Here is a 16,584-nt window from a genome sequence, read left to right as displayed (position 1 = left end):
TACAAAAATTCAGTATTTTAATGGTGTATATCCACATGTGCAAAGTACATATATGCATTGTTTATTGGGGATTCTCCCACCCTTCTATTATCCTTTGGTTATTAACCACAAGGGGAATTATTACCCATTGGGTAATAGCCTTAATCTTCCAACAAAGTACAAGGTTTTATTCAAATAAACAAGTATGGATTTCCCATGTGATTTTTTTTGCACTAAAATATTGGGGTATATCTAAACCCTAGATTTTCCAAAGTACTTTATTGAATAAAATAGTACTTGTACTTTATTATTATTTTAATGGGGAGAATCCTAGCCTATTATTTAAATGGGATACTTGGTACCACATCTATATTTAAATATAGGGCATTTGTACACATGTATCAAAACCCTAGATTTGTTTAGTACAACATATATTTGTTTAATCAAAACATGTGCCTAATTGTAATTCTTTAATGGGGTATTAGGATTTGAAAATCTTGTACTTTTGTACCTAGCCTTTATTATATATATATAGTGTACTTGAGAGAGAGAGAGAGAGAGAGAGAGAGAGAGAGAGAGAGGAAGATTGGTTGTACCTTCCATGATCTTCTTCATCCTTTTAAATCTATGGGTAAATATTCTTCCTAGCCTAAATCTACCTCCCAATTGTCCTTCTATTATTGTTTAAAGACCAAATCTTGTACAATTTATCCTTTCTCTCCATCAAATCTTCCAAAATCTTCCATAATCAAATCTTTGGTACAAATCTTAGCCATGCAAGCCTAGGGTAGGCCTTGATCTTCCAAGATTGCATGACAAGTGTCAAAATTTGAGGTATGGAGAAAGAAGGGGGGGCCGACCTTGAGAGAGGAGAGAGAGCCAAAGTTTTGGCTATAAATAGAGCCATTCCCATGCCATTTCAACTCAAACCTTCCATTCTTCAACTTCTCTCTCTATGAATCCTTTGTTCTTGCTTTGTTCTTCTTGTTCTTGATTTTTTCAAGAAACTCATCCAAAGCCGCCACTAAACCGCCACTCGACCATCCTCCGATCCAAAAAGCTTAAATAGTTTAGTCAAAATTAGGTTTCGAGAGAGACCTTTCTCTTTCGAAGCTACCGAAGACCACCGTAGGAAGTTACTCCGTCCGACCACCGATTACCGTCCATAAGCCGTTACTACCGCCTAGAAGAATGGTAAGAAAATCCTTACTTACTTACTCAAGTATAACGTTGTTGTTTTGAATTTCTAAGAAAGAACGGTTTTTGAAAGTTAAAACGTTACCATGTGAATCGAAGTATTCGTATTTTGATATTTCAAGGAGTATGAGTTTGTATACATGAATTGATTGTGTTACTTGTGGTATATTATAGAGTCGGATGATCTTGTTAGAATGTTTCATGCTTACTTTTGTCCTACCGCGGAGTCTTTGCATGTAAACGAGACACGAGAACCAAGAAAGTAGAAACATGGCACCTAGGGTGTGATTAATGAAGGAAATGTTTTCCGAGGAAGGAAATATTTTGAAACTACATTATGACCCGTTTTGGTGGCATAATGTGAGTTGGGTGTGTGTGTTCCAATGGGAATCCGTAGCAGCGGAACCATTGTGAGGATGTGTGTATTCCAATTGGGAATCCGTAGCAGCGGAACCATTGTGAGGATGTGTGTGTTCCAATGGGAATCCGGAATAGCGGAACCATTGTGAGGTTGTGTGTGTTCCAATGGGAATTCGGAATAGCAGAACCATTGTGAGGTTGTGTGCGTTCCCATGGAAACCCGGACCGGCGGAACCATGGTGAGGTATGGCTTGGTTATCTGCGGACAGGAGCCAATGCAAGATTTTGTGTGCCAATGGGAACCCGGTGCGGCGGAACCATTGTGAGGATACTCGGAAACCCGGAACGGCGAAACCGAGGTTAGGTGTGTTAAACAAATGATTTTGAAAGATGGATTGGTATGTGAAAATGTTGACACGGTCTACGATGAGTCGCGTAGGAGAAACTCAGAAAATCTTGGACACCAACAATAGTTGATTAACAAATATGGATGTGTCGTTGTTAGCTGTGTAAACATGTATCATGTGGAAATCGATGATTGTGTAACCTATTGTTTGTAAGTTATGGGTTAGCGGGTATGGGATTGTTCTGCTTAGCTTTTGTAGCTCATGGTGTTACCTTTGGTGACCCTGACATATTATATCGGTGGCGACGCTGGTATAATGTGTCAGACCTTGTAGATGTTCAAAACGAACAGTTCACCATGGAAGCTTTTGGAGCAGAGGAGCTTGCTAGGATGGAAGAGCAGTCAGAGTAGTATTAGGAACCCTAGTTTCCTTCCTTGTTGAATAAATGTACCCTTTACTATTGATGTATTTATGATGTAATAATGAGCCAGACTCTCTTTATTATGTAATAAATGCCTCATTAACGTACCCAAAATTTAAGGGCGTTACAGATTGTGTGAATAGGTAAATATATAAGGACAATGAAAGTATGTAGGAAGATCATGTCATGGTACCCTCCAAATCTCTCCCACATCTTTCCAATCTCTCTCCAATATCTCCCTCATTCTCTCTCTCGGCCTCTCTCTCCCTCTCTCCTCTCGGCTCTCTCTCTCTCTCCTAGCACTGGTACATATATATATATATATATATATATATATATATATATTTATATATATATATATATATATATATATATATATATATTTATATATATATATATACACTTCTATGTACAAGTAAACATATATATAAAAATGTACTTAAGGTACTATGTGATCTAATGGGATTTCAAAGCCAAAATTTTCCTATTAAACTATTCTAATAAACACATGTAGCATGCAATCTAGGTAGATTGTCAAATCAAAATTCCTTATTAAAATAGTCAAAATTGGCACATGTTCTTATTATAATATTGTACTAGTGTACCTAGGAAATCTAGGGTATTAAATCCATAAGGTACACACACACACACACACACATATAAGTATATCAACATGGGAAATCTAGTAAATGATTTATTTATTAAACCCTAGTACTTGTTGGTAAAACTAACTCTATTATCCAATGGGTAATAATTTTCCTAATAGTTATTGACCAATGGATAAAAGGGTGAGGTACTATATACACTAGAATAATACCATATGTCCTTTAGGCATGAGTATATATAACTATATATGGGTACTTTAACAAAATCTAGTAAGTACTTTTGGTAGAAAATCTAGATTTTCTATTGTCCAATGGATAAAGTTTTCCCTAACATTTATCGTCCAATGGGTAAAGGTTAAATGATTCATCTAGGAGAAAGTAACTAGATGAATGGGTAGTTCGGTTGTTCCAACTATTCGGTTGAAAACTAATTCTACTTGCCACATTGGATTTCTAGTCAAGAAATATAATTTAAAATTTTATTTTATACACTAAGAAAATATACAAGTGTTTCTACAAGTACACTTGTCTTTTGAAAATGACTAGATTGACCGGTGCAAAGAGATATAATTTTATAAATTTCAAATCTAGTTATGACAGATTATTAAAGTTAAAAAGGAATTTTAACGGAAATCCAAGTAATTAAAATTAGAAATCAAATATTTAACGAAATTTTTTATTTATCAAAGCTCAAGATCGTTACACGTACGGTATTGTATCGTTTTGTTGTGCTATGGTACCATACGGATGTACTCGTATGGTATTGTACCGCTTTCGTGTGGTATGGTACCGTATAGACGTACTCGTACGGTATTTACCGTTTTGTTGTGGTATGGTACCGTATGGATGTTCTCGTACGGTAATGTACCGTTTTGGTGTAGTACGGTACCATATAGATGTACTCATACGGTATTATACTATTTTGTTGTGGTATGATACCGTATGGATGTACTCGTATGGTATTATACCGTTTTGTTGTGGTATGGTACAGTATGGATGTACTCATACGGTATTGTACCATTTTGGTGTGTTATGCTACCATATGGATGTTCTTGTGCGGTATTATACATTTTTAGTGTGGTACAGTACCGTATGGATGTATTCATCCGATATTGTACAATTTTCGGTGTTCTATGGTACCGTATAGATGTACTTGTACGGTATTCTACCATTTTTCTATGGTATGGTACCGTATCGATGTATTCGTACGGTATTGTACCTTTTTGTTATGGTATGATACCATATGGATGTACTCGTGCGGTATTGTACCATTTTGTTGTGGTATCGTACCGTATGGATATACTTGTACGGTATTGTACCATTTTTTTTGGTATGGTACCGTACGGATGTACTCGTACGGGATTGTACCGTTTTGGTGTGTTATGATACCGTATGGATGTTCTCATACGGTAATGTCCCGTATTGGTGTGGTACGGTACCGTATAGATTTACCATACGGTATTGTACCGATTTGTCGTGTTATGGTACCGTATGGATGTACTCGTATGGAATTGTACCGTTTTGGTGTGGTATGGTACCGTATGAATGTTGTCGTACGGTTTTGTACTGTTTTGGTGTGGCATGGTACCGTATGGATGTTCTTGATCAAAATTGTACCGTTTTGGTGTGGTATGGTATCGTATCGTCGTACTCGTATGGGATTGTACCATATTTTTGTCGTATGGTACTGTATCAATATACACTTACGGTATTGTACCATTTTGTTGTGGTATGGTACAGTATGGATGTTCTCGCTCGGTAATGTATCGTTTCGGTGCGGTATGGTTCCGTATAGATGTACACGTACGGTATTGTACCGTTTTGTTGTGGTATGGTACCGTATGGATGTACTCGTATGGTATTGTACCGTATGAATGTTGTCATACGGTTTTCTATCACTTTGGTGTGGTAGGGTACCGTATGGATGTTGTTGTACGGTAATGTACCATTTTGGTGTGGTACGGTACTGTATAGATGTACTCATAGGGTATTGTATCATTTTGTTGTGGTATGGTACCGTATGGATGTACTCGAATGGTTTTGTACCATTTTGTTGTGGTATGGTACAGTATGGATATACTCGTAAGGTATTGTACCATTTTAGACATTATGGATATACTCGTAAGGTATTGTACCATTTTGGTGTGTTATGTTACCGTATGGATGTTTTTGTGCAGTATTGTACCTTTTTGGTGTGCTACAGTACCGTATGGATGTATTCGTACTGCATTTTACCATTTCGGTGTTCTATGGTACCATATGGATGTACACGTACGGTATTATACCATTTTTCTTTCGTATGGTACCGTATCGATGTACTCGTAAAGTATTGTATAGTTTTGTTATAACGCCCCGAATTTTGGGTACGTTAAAAAGACAATTTATTGATAAAATCAAATGGAGTCTACTCTCACAAGAGTTCAATATTTACACAAGTGAAGGGGGTTCTAGGTTTCCTAACTACAGCTCCACATGCTCCTCCATCCTAGCCAGCTCCTCAGCTCCAAAAGCCTCCACGGTGATCTGCTTACCCTGATCATCTACAAAATCTGACACATTATATCGGCGTCGCCACCCATATATTATGTTAGGGTCACCAAAGGGTAACACCGTGAGCTACAACAGCTCAGCAGGACAATCCCATATCCACTAACCCATAACTTACGATAATAGGTTATGATAAAACATCAATTTCCACATGATACGTATATACACAGATACAAAAGACAATGTCAAAAACACATCCGCAATCGTTATTCGAACTATCGTAGGTGTCCATGATTCTCTTTGTTTCTCCTACGCGACTCATCGTAGACCGTGTCAACATTTTCCACATTTCATAAACGTATCACCTTTTCAAAAACTCGTTTTTAACACCCCCAACCTCGGTTTCGCCGTTCCGGGTTCCCGAGTATCCTCACAATAGTTCCGCCGTCCCGGGTTCCCATTGGCACACATTGCATTGGCTCCGTACCGCGGATAACCAAGCACACACCCAACCTCGGTTCCGCCGTTCCAGTCTCCCGAGTATCCTCACAATGGTTCCGCCGTCCCGGGTTCCCATTGGCACACAATTGCATTGGCTCCGTACCGCGGATAACCAAGCTATATCTCACCATGGTTCCGCTGCTTCGGATTCTCATGGGAACGCACACAACCTCACAATGGTTCCGTTTTTTTCGGATCCCCATTTGAACACACACAAAAACACACACCACATAATGGGCAAGTCCGGCCACATTGCGGTTTCCAAAACATTTCAAAAATCATTCCTTTAACTCACCCAACCTTGGTTCCGCCGTTCCGGTCTCCCGAGTATCCTCATAATGGTTCCGCCGTCCCAGGTTCCCATTGGCACACAAAACACACACCACACAATGGGCAAGTCCGGCCACATTGCGGTTTCCAAAACATTTCAAAAATCGTTCGTTTAACTCACCCAACCTCGGTTCTGCCATTCCGGGTTCCCGAGTATCCTCACAATGGTTCTGCCGTCCCGAGTTCCCATTGGCACACATTGCATTGGCTCCGTAATGCGGATAACCAAGCACACACCCAACCTCGGTTCCGCCGTTCCGGTCTCCCGAGTATCCTCACAATGGTTCCGCCGTCCCGGGTTCCCACTGGCACACAACACACACACATAATGCCACACAAAACTGGTCATTATGTAGTTTCAAAAATATTTTCTTCCTCGAAAAACATTTCCTTTCATTAACCACACCCTAGGTGTCATGTTTCTACTTTCTCGATTTTCGTGTCACGTTATCATGCATAGACTCCGCGGTAGGACAAAAGTAAGCATGAAACATACTAACAAGGTCATCCAATTCTATACTACTTATCATGCTAAGTCACCATTTATAGCATAACGCCACATGTACGGACGCCCTTGGAGTGTATCACTTATGCTTATTCAAAGCACAATGCCACATGTACGGACGTCTTTGGAGTGAAATCACTTATGCTTTATCACACCACAAGTAATACAAGCAACTCATAGATGCATACTCATAACCATCTTAAATATAAAAAATACAAATACTTTGAGATAAGTAAGTAAGGATGCACAACATATAATTTAGGAGTAGTAGATAGGGAGAATCTACCATTCTTTCTTAGCGGTTCAAAATAACAACGTTATACTTGAGTAAGTAAGTAAATAGGAAGTAAGTAAGGATTTCCTTACCGTTCTTCTAGGTGGTAGTAACGTCTTACGGACGGTAATCAGTGGTCGGACGGAGTAACTTCCTACGGTATGCCTTCGGGAGCTTCAAAAGAGAATGGTTTCTCTCGAAACTTCTTCTTGACTAACACTACTCTACTTTATGGATCGAAGGGTGGTCGGGTGGCGGTTTAGTGGCGGCCTAGGATGAGTTTCTTGAACAACTCAAGAACATGAAGAACAAAAGGAAGAACAAAGAAAGAACAAAAAATTTTAGAGAGAGAAGTTGCTAGGTGAAGGTGTGAGTTCAAAGCTTGGAATGGGGTCCTATTTATAGAAAAAATCTTGGCTCCCTCTCCCTCTCTAAAGGCCGGCCCTCTCTCTCTCTATATCTCCCATGGATTTGCTCCATTAAGTCATCAAATCACCTCACATGTCAAGCCATGCCTTGTCCAATCATATCTTAGGTGTAAGGCTATAGAATCAAGTAAGATCTTAGGCTTTTTAGGTGAATCTAGGTAATTATAACCTAGGTCTAGCTTGTAGTCAAACCTTAGGTTAACAAAGGCTAGGATAATGGCCCATCATAGGTTGTCATTAGGCAAAATAGACTTAGGTAGCTTGCATGGCTAGGATTGTGTACCTTGGATGGGATTATGGAAGATTTGTTGGAAACAAGGAGACAAGGGTACAAGATTTGGTCTAAAACAATAATGGAAGGACAATGGGGATTAGATTTGCCAAGGATTGGAAGGATGAAGAAGATCTTGGTGAGTACAACCCAATCTTTCTTCTTTCTTTCCTCCTCTCTCTCTCTCTCTCTCACAAGTACACTTATATAATATAAATGCAAGAAAGAATAAGAAAGGTACAAAGTACAAGATTCACAAAATCAAATACCCGATAAAGAATTACATTTAGGCACATGTCTCGTTAAATAAAATAAACTAATGTACTAATGTACTCTAGGAAGATCAACTCCCCAATAAATTAATCCCATTGGGTACAAAATCCCAATATAAAATAATAAAAGAGTACTTAGGAGAATCTTAGGCCTTAAAGGCTATTAAGGCTAATAAGTACTTTAATAATAAAATATATGTACTTTATCACATGGGCAATTTAGAAAAAATGACTAGTTTAATAAGCCCATGTACTTGGTAGGAAAACTAAACCTTTTACCCAATGGATAATAAATCCCCTAACTTTTATTGTTCAATGGACAAAAGTTAAAAGGAAGCTTTTATATTAAAATAATCAAAGTCCTTTAAAGCATGTGACAAAAGCCCTATATTTAAATATAGGTGTGGTACCAAGTACCCCAATTAAATAAAAAGGCTAGGATTCTCCCCATTAGTTTATAATAGAGTACAAGTACTAGTTTAATCAATAAAGTACTTTAGAAATCTAGGATTTAGATATACCCCAATATTTTAATGCATAAAATCACATGGGAAATCCATACTTGATTTATTTAATTAAAACTTTGTACCTTGTTGGAAGATTGGGCTATTACCCAATGGATAATAGTTTTCCTAGCGGGTAAAGACCAATGGATAAAAGAAGTAAAAGTACTTTTTATCTTTAAAATAAGATTTTGAAAAGACTACATATTCTTTAGTCAAATATTATAATGAAAAGGTTATTAACCAATGGACAAAAGTTACCCTAACAATATGGACCAATGGATAAAAGAAGTACAAGTACTTTTTATCTTTAAAATAAAATTTTGAAAAGACTACATGTACTTTAGTCAAATATTATAATGAAAAGCTTATTGTCCAATGGACAAAAATTACCCTAACCATTATGGACCAAAGGATAAAGGCAAAAGTTTCAAAAGGTTCAAAAGGTCCAAAAGGTTCATCTACTAACTAGGTGAGTTGGTTGCTCGGTTCCTCCAAGTAGTTGGTTAGACACTAACTATATGGGTCAAGTAGGGTTTCTAGTCGAGAGTTTAACTACAACAAAAATTTTAACAAGAAATCATATAGCCACTCAAGAGAAAATAAGTGATTCAAATAAAATTCCAATATTTAACGAAATTTTTATTGATTAAAATTCAGGACTGTTACATTTGTTGTGGTACGGTATTGTACGGATGTACTCGTACGGTATCGTACCGTTTTGATGTGGTATGGTACCGTATGCATGTACTCGTACGGTATTGTACCGTTTTGGTGTGGTATAGTACCATATGGATGTAGTTGTACGGTATTGTACCATTTTGGTGTGGTTTGGTACCGTATAGATGTACTCGTACGGTATTGTATCGTTTTGGTGTGGTAGGTACCATATGAGTGTACTCGTAAGGTGTTGTGCCCTTTTGGTGTTCTATGCTGCCGAGTAGATGTATTCGTACGGTATTGTACCATTTTGTTGTTCTATGGTATCGTATGTATGTAGTCTTACGGGATTGTACTATTTTCAAATGGTATGGTATGGTATGTTACTGATAAACTCGTACGGTATTATAACATTTCTTTCTGGTATGGTACCGTATGGATGTACTCGTTCGGTATTGTACCGTTTTGGTGTGGTACGGTACCGTATCGATGTACTCGTACGGTATTGTACCGTTTTGGTGTTCTATGGTACCGTATGGATGTACTCGTATGGTACTGTAAAATTTTTACGTTGTATGGTACCGTATCGATGTGCTCGTAAGGTATTGATCCGTTTTGTTGTGATATGGTACCGTATGGATGTACTCGTACGGTATTGTACCATTTTTTGTGCTATGGTACCGTATCGATGTACTTGTACGGTATTGTGCTATTTTTCTATGGTATGGTACCGTATCAATGTACTCATACAGTATTGTACCGTTTTGTTATGGTATGATACTGTATGGATATACTCGTATGGTATTGTACCATTTTGGTGTGGTATGGTACCATATGGATGTTGTCGTATGATTTTGTACCATTTTTGTGTGGTTTGGTATCGTATGGATGTACTCGTACCGTATTGTTCCATTATAGTGTGCAATGGTACCGTATCAATGTACTTGTACGGTATTGTACCATTTTGGTGTGATAGGGTACCGTACCGATATAGTCGTACGATATTATACCGTTTTATTGTGGTATGGTACTGTATCGATGTTCTCGTACGGCATTGTACCGTGTTGTTATGGTATAGTACCATATCGATGTACTCGTACGGTATAATACTGTTTTGGTTTGTTAGGCTACTATATAAATGTTCTCGTGTGGTATTGTACCATTTTTGTGTGGTAAGGTACCGTATGGATGTACTCTTATGGTAATGTACCGTTTTGGTGTTTTGTGGTACCGTATGGACGTACTCGTACGGTATCGTACAATTTTTGTGTGGTATGGTACCGTACGATGTACTCGTATGTTATTGTACTGTTTTGTTGTGGTATGGTACCGTATCAATGTACTCGTATGGTATTGTAAAGTTGTGGTGTGGTACGGTACCATATAGATATACTCGTGCGGTATTATACCGTTTTGGTGTTCTATGGAACCATATGGATGTACTCGTACGGTATTGTACCATTTTTCTGTGGTATGGTGCCGTATCGATGTACTCATACAGTATTGTACCATTTTGTTGTGGTACGGTACCGTATGGACGTACTCGTATGGTATTCTTCCATTTTGGTGTGGTACGGTACCGTATGGATGTACTCGTATGGTATTGTACTGTTTTGGTGTGGCATAGTACCGTATGGATGTAGTCATACGGTATTGTGCCATTTTGGTGTGTTATGGTACCATATGGATGTACTCGTATGGTATTGTACCGTTTTGGTGTGGTACGGTACCGTACGGATGTATTAGTAAAGTATTTTAGCGTTTTGTTGTGGTATGGTACTGTATGGATATACTCGTATGGTATTGTACCATATGGATGTACCGTATGCATGTACTCGTATGGTATTGTGCCGTTTTGTTGTTGTATTTTTACCGTATGGATGTACTCGTACGGCATTGTACCATTTTATTGTGATATGGTAATGTATGGATGTACTCGTTCGGTATTACACCGTTTTTGTGTGGTACGGTACCGTATTGTTGTACTCTTACGGTATTGTACCGTTTTGGTATTCTATGGAACCATATGGATGTACTCGTACGGTATTGTGCCGTTTTTCTGTGGTATGGTCCGTATGATTGTAGTCGTACGGTCTTGTACCGTTTTGTGGGGTATGGTACCGTATGGATATTCTTGTACGGTAATGTATCATTTTGGTGTGGTACGGTACCCTATAAATGTACTCGTACGGTATTGTACTATTTTGTTTGTCATATGGCACCATATGGATGTACTCGTATGGTTTTTGTACCATTTTGTTGTGGTATACTACAGTATGGATGTACTCGTACGATATTGTACCATTTTGTTATGGTATTGTACCGTATGGATGTACTCATACGGTATTATATCGATTTGTTGTGGTATTGTACTGTATGATGTACTCGCACGGTATTGTACCATTTTGGTGTGGTACGATACCGTATCGTTATACTCGTACGGTATTGTACCGTTTTGGTGTTCTATGGAACCATATGGATGTACTCGTACGGTATTGTGCCATTTTTCTGTGGTATGGTATCGTATAGATGTACTCGTACGGTATTGTACCATTTTGTTGTGGTATGTTACCGTATGGATGTACTCGTACGGGATTGTACCATTTTTTTTGGTATGGTACCGTATTGATATACTCGTATGGTATTGTGCCGTTTTGTTGTGGTATGGCACCGTATGAATGTTCTCGTATGGTATTTTTTCGTTTTGTTGTAGTATGGTGAAATATGGATGTACTCGTACGATATTGTACCATTTTGGTGTGTGATGCTATCGTATGAATCTTCTGGTACGGTATTGTACCATTTTTGTGCGGTACGGTACCGTATCGATGTACTCGTACGGTACTGTACCGTTTTAGTGTTCTATGGAACCATATGGATGTACTTGTGCGGTATTGTGCCATTTTTCTATGGTATGGTACCGTATCAATGTACTCGTACAGTATTAAACCGTTTTGTTGTGGTATGGTGCCGTATGTATGTACTCGTACGGTATTGTACCATTTTGTTGTGCTATGGTACTTATGCATGTACTCGTATGGTATTGTACCGTTTTGGTATTCTATGGTACCCTATGGATGAACTCGTACTGTTTCTTCCTGTCTTTCTGTGGTATGGTACCGTATCGATGTACGCGTATGGTATTGCACCGTTTTGTTATGGTATGGTACCGTATGGATGTTGTCATATAGTTTTCTACAGTTTTGGTATGTTATGGTACCGTATGGATGTACTCGTATAGTATTGTTCCATTTTTGTGTGGTATGGTATCGTATCGATGTACTCGTACGATCTGGTACCGTTATCGTGTGGTACGATGCCTGATTGATGTACTCGTACGGTATTGTTCCATTTTGTTGTGGTATGGTATCGTATGGATGTACTCGTACGGTATTGTACCGTTTTGGTGTGGTATGGTTCCGTATAAATATTGTCGAATGGTTTTGTACCATTTTGGTGTGGTAGGGTATCGTATGGATGTTCTCATACGGTAATGTACCGTTTTGGCGTGGTACAGTACCTTAAAAATGTACTCGTACGGTGTTATACCGTTTTGTTGTGCTATGGTACGTAAGAATGTACTCGTACGGTATTGTACCGTTTTATTGTGGTGTGGTACTGTATGGATGAACTCATACGGTATTGTACCGTTTTTTATGGTATGGGACCGTATCAATGTACTTGTACGGTATTGTATGGTTTTTCAAAGGTATGGTACCGTATCGATGTACTCGTACGGTATTGTACCATTTTGTTATGGTATGATACTGTATGGATGTACTCGTACGATATTCTACCGTTTTGGTATGGTATGCTTCCATATGGATGTTGTCGTATGGTTTTGTACCGTTTTGGTGTGGTATGGTATCGTATGGATTTACTCGTACCGTATTGTTCCGTTATTGTGAGGTATGGTACCGTTTCGATGTACTCGTATGGTATTGTAATATTTTGGTGTGGTATGGTACCGTAGGTATTTTCTCATACGGCATTGTACCGTTTTGTTGTGGTATGGTACCGTATCGATATACTCATACGGTATAGTACCGGTTTAGTGTGTTAGGCTATCGTATGGATGTTCTCGTACGGTATTGTACCATTTTGGTGTGGTACGGTACCGTATGGATATACTCTTATGGTATTGTACCGTTTTGGTGTCTTGTGGTACCGTATGGATGTATTTGTACGGTATCGTACCATTTTTGTGTGGTATGGTACTGTATTGATATACTCGAATGGTGTCATACTGTTTTGTTGTGGTATGGTATTATATCGATGTACTCGTATAGTATTGTATAGTTGTGGTGTGGTACGGTACCGTATAGATGTACTTGTACGTTATTGTACCATTTTGGTGTTCTATGAAACCGTATAGATGTACTCGTACGGTATTGTGCCGTTTTTGTGTGGTATGGAACCATATGTATGTACTCGTACGGTCTTGTACCGTTTTGGTGCGGTATGGTACCGTATGAATGTACTCGTACGGTATTGTACAGTTGTGGTGTGGTATGGTACCGTATGGATGTACTCTTATGGCATTGCACCGTTTTGTTGTGGTATGGTACTATATAGATGTACTCGTATGGTCTTGCACCATTTTGGTATGGTTTGGTAACGTATGGATGTACTCGTACGGTATTGTACCGTTTTGGCGTGATATGGTACCGTATGGATATACTCGTACGGTACTGTACCTTTTTAGTGTGGTATGGTACCGTATGGATGTTGTCAAACGGTTTTGTATCGTTTTGGTGTGGTATGGTCCCGTATCGATGTACTCATACGGTATTGTACTGTTTTGGTGTTCTATGGTACCGTATGGATGTAGTCTTACGGGATTCTACCGTTTTCTTGTAGTATGGTATGGCACCGATATACTCGTACGGTATTGTACCGTTTTGATCTGGTATGGTACTGTATGGATGTTCTCATACAGCATTGTACCATTTTATTGTGGTAGGGTACCGTATCGATGTACTCATAAGGTATTGTACCGTTTTGATGTGTTACGCTACTGTTTAAATGTTCTTGTATGGTATTGTACCATTTTGGTGTGGTACGGTACCGTATGGATGTACTCGTCGTTATTGTACCATTTTGGTGTTTTGTGGTACCGTATGGATGTACTCGTATGGTATTGTACCAATTTTGTGTGGTATGATAACGTATCGATGTACTCGCACGGTATTATGCCATTGTGATGTGCTATGGTACTATATCGATGTACTCGTAAGGTATTGTCCTGTTGTGGTGTGGTATGGTACCGTATCGATGTACTTGTACGGTATTATACCGTTTTGTTGTGGTACGGTACCGTTTGGAAGTACTCGTAAGGAACTGTACCGTTTTGTTGTGGTATGGTACCGTATGGATGTAATCGTACAATATTGTACCGTTTTGGGATGGTATCTTACCGTATGGGTGTACTCGTACGGTATTGTACCGTTTTGGTGTGGTATGGTAACGTATGAATATTGTCGAACGGTTTTGTACCGTTTTGGTGTGGTAAGGTACCGTATGGATGTTCTCGTACAGTAACGTACCATTTTGGTGTGGTACGGTACCATATAAATGTACTCGTACGATGTTGTACCGTTTTGTTGTGGTATAGAACGTATGGATGTACTCGTATGATAATGTACCATTTTGTTGTTGTTTGGTACAATATTGATGTACTCGTACGGTATTGTACCATTTTGTTGTGGTACCATACCGTATAGATGTACTTGTTTGGTATCGTACCGTTTTGGTGCGGTATGGTACCGTTTGGATGTACTCGTACGGTATTATACCGCTTTGGTGTGGCATGGCACCGTATGAATGTTGTCGAACGGTTTTGTACCGTTTTGTGTGGTAGGAAACTATATGGATGTTCTGTACGGTAATGTACCATTTTGGCGTGGTACAGTACCATATAGATGTACGCGTACGGTATTGTACCATTTTGTTGTCGTATGGTATAGTATGGATGTTCTCGTACTGTATTGTTCCGTTTTGGTGGGTTTTGCTACCTTTTGGATGTTCTTGTGCGGTATTATACATTTTTAGTGTGGTACGATACCGTATGGAAGTACTCGAACGGTATTGTACCATTTTGTTGTGGTACGGTACCGTATGGATGTACTCATACGGTATTGTAGCATTTTGTTGTGGTACGGTACCGTATGGATGAACTCATACGGTATTGTACCGTTTTGTTGTAGTATGGTACTGTATGGATATACTCGTACGTTATTGTTCTATTTTGGTGTGGTATGGTACCGTATAGATGTTCTCGTACGGTAATGTACCATTTTGGTGTGGTACGGTACCGTATAGATGTACTCGTACGGTATTGTACCGTTTTGTTGTGTTATGCTACTGTATGGATGTTCTTGTGCGGTATTGTTCCTTTTTAGTGTGGTACGTTACCGTATGGATGTACTCGTACGGTATTCTATGGTACCGTATGGATGTACTCGTACTGTATTCTATGGTACCGTATGGATGTACTTGTACGGTATTGTATAGTTTTTCTGTGGTAGGGTTCCATATCGATGTACTCGTACTGTATTGTTCCGTTTTGTAGTGGTACGGTACCGTATTGATGTACTCGTACGGTATTCTATCGTTTTGGTGTGGTATGGTACCGTATGGATGTACTGGTACGGTATTGTACCATTTTTTGTGGTGTGGTGCAGTATGGATGTACTCATACAGTACCGTATGGATGCTCTCGTACGGTATTTGTACCGTTTTGGTATGGTACGGTACTATATTGATGTACTCGTATGGGATTGTACCATTTTTTTGTCGTATGGTACCATATCTATGTACTCGTACGGTATTGTACTATTTTGTTGCGGTATGGTACGGTATGGATGTTCTTGTACGGTAATGTACCATTTTGGTGTTGTATGGTCCCGTATATATGTACTCGTACAATATTATATCGTTTTGTTGTGGTATGGTACCGTATGGATGTACTCGTACGGTATTGTACCGTTTTGTTGTGAAATGCTATAGTATTGATGTACTCTCACGGTATTCTACCGTTTTGGTGTGTTATTGTTTCGTATGGATGTTCTTGTGCGGTATTGTACTTTTTTAGTGTGGTACGGTACTGTATGGATGTACTCGTTCGGTATTGTACCATTTCGGAATTCTATGGTACCGTATGGATGTACTCGTACGGTATTGTACCATTTTTCTGTGGAATGGTACCGTATGGATGTACTCGTATGGTATTGTACCATTTTTTTGTAGTACGGTACCATATGGTTGTTCTCGTACGTTATTGTACCGTTTCGGCGATCTATGGTACTGTATGGATGTGCTCGTACGGTATTGTACCATTTTTCTATGGTATGGTACCCTATCGATGTACTCGTACGGTATTGCACCGTTTTTCTGTGATATGGTACCGTATGGATGTACCCGTACGGTATTGTACCATTTTGGT

This window comes from Rhododendron vialii, chromosome 11a (assembly GCF_030253575.1).
Source record: "Rhododendron vialii isolate Sample 1 chromosome 11a, ASM3025357v1".
Classification (NCBI taxonomy): Eukaryota; Viridiplantae; Streptophyta; class Magnoliopsida; order Ericales; family Ericaceae; genus Rhododendron; species Rhododendron vialii.
This window is presented reverse-complemented; position numbering follows the sequence as displayed.